Source organism: Galeopterus variegatus, unplaced genomic scaffold, assembly GCF_000696425.1.
Source record: "Galeopterus variegatus unplaced genomic scaffold, G_variegatus-3.0.2 Scaffold560, whole genome shotgun sequence".
In the NCBI taxonomy this organism is placed as follows: domain Eukaryota; kingdom Metazoa; phylum Chordata; class Mammalia; order Dermoptera; family Cynocephalidae; genus Galeopterus; species Galeopterus variegatus.
Genome location: NW_007726671.1, coordinates 103,262 through 109,535, shown reverse-complemented (window position 1 = coordinate 109,535; position 6,274 = coordinate 103,262). Strand labels below are relative to the sequence as shown.

The 6,274-nt window shown below is 48.9% G+C and overlaps 1 pseudogene; it reads left to right on the top strand.

The window, feature by feature from the left end:
* The first annotated feature begins 1,341 nt into the window (after positions 1 to 1,341).
* Positions 1,342 to 1,952, top strand: LOC103588364 (annotated as a pseudogene).
* Positions 1,953 to 6,274: the final 4,322 nt, after the last annotated feature.

The window sequence follows — 6,274 nt, the reverse complement described above, 5'->3', positions numbered from 1 at the left end:
GGGGTGGTCCACCAGGCCAGTGGGCTGAATGGAGGATGAGGTGAGAGGCTCAGTGGTCTGCATCTGGTGAGTGTCCAGGGGAGCCAAGTCAGTGAGTGGGAGACAGATGACAGAGCTCCCTGGGGCATTTCTGAGCCCAAAGAACAAGCAATGATCTACTGGCCACAGGTGGTGGCATCCAAGTCAGCAGAGCACCAGCAACCAGGCAAGAAGGGACATGGCTCTGGATGCCAACACATCACAGGCAGCACCCATGCCATTATGGTGTGCGGGCCCCTCCTGGATACACCTGGATGTGGAAGGGACACTCAGAGTCCATGACCACTGGTGTCTCGTAGGCATCACCAGTCAGAGCAGATACTAGCCAGGTGAGTTACAGAAGAGTCTTAGGCACTTACCTTCCCAGGTGGTAATCTTTTCATTGATGGGCTGAGTCTGGGGGTTACAGGGAACAGCCAGGGACAGAGTGGGAGTGCACTAGTGGGGCCTGAAGCAGCAACTGCTTCCAACCCTCATGGTAGCATTTTAAATGCATCATCCAGCATAACTGTCCCTTTACATACTAGCTGAAGGTCATCAGCCCAGCCTGAACACTGTATTCAGAAGAGAAGTGGGGTGGGGGAAGGAGGCATCTGAAACATTTTTATCCAAGAGACACCCAGGCAGCGTACACTTCTTTCTTTTAAACAATTATGCAAAGCACCTGAAATTGAACAAGAACTGTGGAGAGAGAGGGAAAGAGGTAGCTTTCAGAAGTCAACCAGAAGTCAGCCCAGGGAGGGATGGTCTGTCAGTTAAGATTAAGTTCAGCTGCTACGAAAGCACAGCACCTAAAAGAGTAGCAGATCATACACAGTGGTGCTGATTTTTCTCTCATTTAAAACAGTCCCACAAGTAGTTAATTCAGGGCTGGTGTGGTAGCTTCACAGTCACTGGGACACCAGGTTCCTTCACTACTTCTGCTTCACCATCCTTAGCCTTTGCTTCTATCCTCTAGTTTGCCTCATGACCCAAGATGGCTGTTGGAGCTCCAGCCACCCCTTATGCATTCCTGGCTGTAGAATGGAGGAAGGAGGAAAGGGCAAAAGAATTCTCCATCTAGCTGTTCCCCTTTTAAGGAGCATCCTTGACCTTACTTAATGAAGACCTGAAGTAATTTCCAGGAGATCACAGGGAGAGTGTGAGAGCAATAATGCCTCACAGATACAGAGAAACAGCCTTCTGGGTAATCAGACCCAGAGCAGGCATTTTGCATGGAATTTTGGAGGGAAATGGATCCTCTTCAAAAATTAACAGTTAAGCTTTCCGTCTGGTGGCAGCTGCCTTGCCAGGTAAGCCAAGATGGGTACATACAGGTACATCCAGGAGCTATGGAGGAGGAAGCATCCAACGGGATGTGCTTTCTCCTGAGGGTCTGCTGCTGGCAGTGCCACCAGCGCTCTGTGCTCCATGGGGCCTCCCGCCCCAGCGGGCTGTATAAAGTGCACAGACTGGGATACAAGGCCAAGTAGGTTATGTCTTATACAGGATTCATGTGTGCCATGGTGGCCACAAATGCCCACTTCCTAAGGGTGCAACCTACGGTGAGCCTGCCCATCATGGTGTTAACCAGCTAAAGTTTGCTTGGACCTTTCAGGCTGTTGTGGAGGAGTGAGCTGGATGCCACTGTGGGGCTCTGAGAGGCCTGAATTCTTAGTAGGCTGGTGAAGACTCCACGTACAAATTCTTTGAGGTTATCCTCATTGATCCATTCCATAAAGCTATGAGAAGAAATCCTGACACCCAGTGGATCACCAAACCCGTCCACAAGCACAGAGAGGTGTGGGCTGACCTCTGCAGGCTGCAAGAGTCGTGGCCTTGGAAAGGGCCACAAGTGCCACCCCACTGTTGGGGGTTCTCCCTGTGCAGCTTGGATAGAGGGTAACACTCTCCGGCTCCACTGTTACCACTAACATAAGTGATGCTTGTGAAATTCATACCTAATAAACAATTTAGGACAGTCATGTCTGCTTAAAGGTGTTATTTGTCTGTTGAAAGTAGTCTGCAGGTTGTTTCCTGAATGCCCTGTCAAAGTATGAAAGTTAAATTGCAGTAATGTTTGAAGACTGTAAGTGTTGGTGTGTCTTGTTTCTAATAAGATCAACTTTCATCTTTGCTTTATCTTATTGGGGAGTTATATATCAGTGTTTAAAATACACTATGTGGTATAACAGGTGTAAATTAAATTATTTAAAGAGAGGAAAAAAAGAAATTAGTAGTTGAGTACTCCGTGATTTAAAATGAGCACCAGGATACACTGCTGATGCCCAGAATCCTCTGCAATTAGCAACAAAAGCTCTGGGCTCACAAAGCAACCAGGGGAGATAGCAGAGGGAAGAAGGTTAGGTTCCGTTGAATCTATTGCTGGAAGAGAGAGAGAGGATCCAGCCAGATCAGAACGGAGAGCATCCTCAGATGCACCTGTCCAGGGGGCTTCCTGCTCCTTGGCAATGAGGGTCCGGTGGGAATGTCAGTTCATTGCCATGGGACACATGCACCAGTGTCCAAGCATCCCACTCAGACACCAGGTCCCCAGGTTCCTGGAGTGCTGGCAGTCAGACCATGGGCCCTCTGCCGGGACACTCGAGACTCTAACGCAGGGCAGTAGCCTCCTCACAGAATTGTATCTCTAAGTTTAACCAATGCAAAATCACATACATTCAATGGTGGGGACGTGAAGCTGGCAGCCTTCCTCCCGTGGGGCAGAGACATTCTGGAGCCTCATGGAAGCTCGTCATCTGGCTTCTTCCAATGGCTGAGCATGGGGCGCTGGTCCCACCCAGATGTCCACATGAGGCAGCACAATGCCACAGGCATTTGGGTTGGAATCCAGCCCTACTACTGAGATCACTGGACGAGCCTGGACAAGTCAACCAATGCCATGGGCCTCAGGTTCTTTTTTTAAAAGATGGGGAGGATAATACCCACATCACAGAGCTGTTGCAAGGATCAGAGACATAAATGACATGAGAAATCCTTCACAGCACTTGACGTTCAATGGTGCTGTCAGTGGTGGGGCAGTGTGCCTCTGAGGCCCACAGGTTCCTAGTGATTTTTAAACAGTTTCATTGAAATCTCATTTATGTACCATACAACTCGCCCATTTAAAGTGTACAATTCAATGGCCTTTAGTGTATTCACAGAGTTGTGCATCCACCACCACAATTAGTTTTAGAACATTTTCACTACATTCAAAACCCTGCGCTTGGTAACTGTCAAGTCCCTAACCCCTCCCTGCCCCAAACCCAGCCCCACAAGTGCATGACTTCAACTAATATCTTCTAAGCACCTACTGCGCACGCCAGCGGCGCTTTTGGTGCTGGCGGTCAGCTCTGTCCCTGCAAATGCCAGCCCAGCAGGAGTAGAAAGAGAGGACCCTATATCATAGGTCTCAACAATCGAGCTAACAAGCTAAGTAAAATATGTTCTAAGGACTTCCCTTGACAAATGTGCCTTCCTAACCATCTGGAAGGCCAGGTTCAAATTCAGAGTCCTCAGACGTCTTGAAGCTCTGGTTGGAATGTGGTCCTGTGGAGAGGGTCAGCTCCTGCTGAGGACAGCTCCCTTCTCTTCCCATCCCCGTGCCATCTCACACTGTGAGGGGCTCCATGCATAATCCATGACAGCAAAGCTCTTTCCTCACCTCCTGTGAGCAGCCATCCTTGGCCTTGCCTTGGCCTAAGGGTTGCACCAACCTGGGGCACATCCCACCCTGTAGTTTCTGGAAACGGGCTTGAGCTGTTTGGGAGTCTAGGATCAGCCCCCTCCAAAACCCTGGGTTAGTTTAGATTTAGGGATGATTTAGGGCTGTCTGGTCTCCACTAATCCTTGGGTAGGTCATGGGCAGACATGTCCTGGCTAGCCTGCCACAAACCAGGGTCAGGTGCAATTGCTCGACTCCCCTGCCCATCTCCTTTCTTTTCTTCCCAAGAGCACCCTTGTGCCTGTCTATCTGTGATTCTGTGGCATGGGCTGTGGATTCTGCTCTTGGACCACAGGGGGTGCAGGGCTTTTGTAGAAAACTCAGGACACAGCTACTTCTAGATCAAGTGTTAGTTCTAGACTTAGCACCAGCTCAGAGGGACATGGGGGAGTGGGAAGACCCCAGACCCCGTGGAGGCAGACAGACCTGGGTTTGGGGGTTGGTTCTTACCTTGTACAACCTGGCGTAGGGCCCTTCGTTTCCAATAACTGTTTTCCTTACATGTTCTTTCTTCATAGGTTTATAGAGGGGGTAAAATGGGGTGACCCCTGCAAACCTCTGGCCTAAAGGCACAAGGCCCCCCTTCTCCCTATGTCCTCTTTGGTTTTAGTTTTACATTTTCCTGATTACTCTCCATTTTATTAATAATAATTACAACACTTAATTGAACATTATTTGCTACACATCATTCTAAGCACTTTATACACGTTAACTCTTTTAATACTTACCATGTGCTGCATTTTTAATGCCCCCTGCACCAATCACATCGAGGCTTAATCCCCATCATAACTGTTGAGGGTGGGAAATCCTATTATGGCAATTGAAAGGTGATTAGATTGTAGGACCATGTTGTAGTGAATGGATTAATAGTGGCGGTCATGGGTGTGGTTCTGAGGGCTTTAAAGGAGAGTGAATGAGGAGGTTGGTCTCTTGCTCTCTCTGCTCCATTTCACAGTGTGATGTCCTGAGTCACTGTTGCCACCACCAAGATCCTCACCAGATGTGTTCCTTGGACTTTGGAATTCCCAACCTCTGAAACTGTAAGCAATACATTTTGTTTTCTTATAAATCACCCAGTTCAAGTATTTTGTTATAAGCAACAGAAATGGACTAATACACCATGACTCTTCCAAAGAGAAATAAGCAAGTGTGTGGGACAGTTTTCTCAGTTGGGAAGTGTGCCTCTAGACGCAGAGCAGCAGTTTTCAGAGTGTGGTCCTGGGAGCAGCAGATCAGTAATCGCCTGTGAACATGCTAAAAATGCACATTCTCAGGCTCCAGCCCAGACCCACTGAGTCAGAAACTCTGGGGATGGCACCCAGCAATCTGTGTGCCACATGACCCTCAGGTGACTCTGATGTGCACTTAAGTTTGAGAAACACTCACCTCGTTTTTCCTATGTATTTAACTACCCTGTGTAATAATTACTGCTAATAATAGGTAACACTTATTTGGCTCTTACTTTGTGCCAGGTGCTCTGCTAAGTGCTTTCACATGAAATAGCCCCCTCATTCTCAAAACATTCCACGAGGCTACTAACATGCCCATTTTACAGGCAAGGGAACTAAGGCACAGGAAGATTAAGTGGCTGTTCAAGGTCACACAGACAGGCTTGAACTCAAGCACCTGCCTCTTTATCCACAGTGGTTGTAATGACAGGGAGGCATGGCAACAAATATAATTAGAAAAAAATCTATCCCCAGAAAACCTTGCAACCTCAAGGGGTTTTCTTAAAAGTGACAGTTGACCAGAAAATGTGATTGATGGGAACTGGCCCATTCTCAGGGCATCTGGCTAATGCAGGCTTTCCCGTAGGTCTGGGTGGCACAGCCAGACGCCTACAGGGCCAGGCAGGTGGCATGACCCAGGGAGGTGGTCCCAGGGTGAGGCAATAGGGAGCTGGTGGGGACTCCAGTGAGCTGAGTGCGTATGCCCAGTCCAGAGCCAGTCAGAGGCCAGTCAGATGGCTGGCTCCATGGCTCCGGAGTGGGGTTGCCATGTGAGGAGTTGGGTGCCTTTCATCCAGTCTTACAAGAAAAGACAGAAATCTGGGTTTTGTATGAACTCCCTCAATTTTAAAGAACTCTTTCCATTTTAAACTCTCCCAATTCAGTTTTCCAGACATCATGAAGGCCAAACAGTGGACATCTGGGGGCCGAATCCGGCCCATGCGCTGTCCGGTTGCCACCTCTGTGTAGCGTGGGAGTCAGCGGTCTGCATTGGTTAACTTAATTGTACTTTCCCAGACCCAGTCAATGGAATTAATTATTGAATTTTATGTATTTTCAATGTCCTCGAGCCAACAGTCAACTACGCAGGGGGAAAAAGAAGGGACCAGAGAACTGATTTGTGTTCCAAAAAACCCAGACCCTCTTCACGGGGGTTCTCCGGTTCCCTGCAGCCCACAGCGGGCGGAGGTCCGGAGGTTCAGCGCGGAACCAGGCGCGAACAAGCGGGAGTTGCGAGTGCCCTCTAGTGGAGAGATGGGGGCACTGCCGACTGGGAACCGTCGAGGCTCTCTGGGCTGTGGCT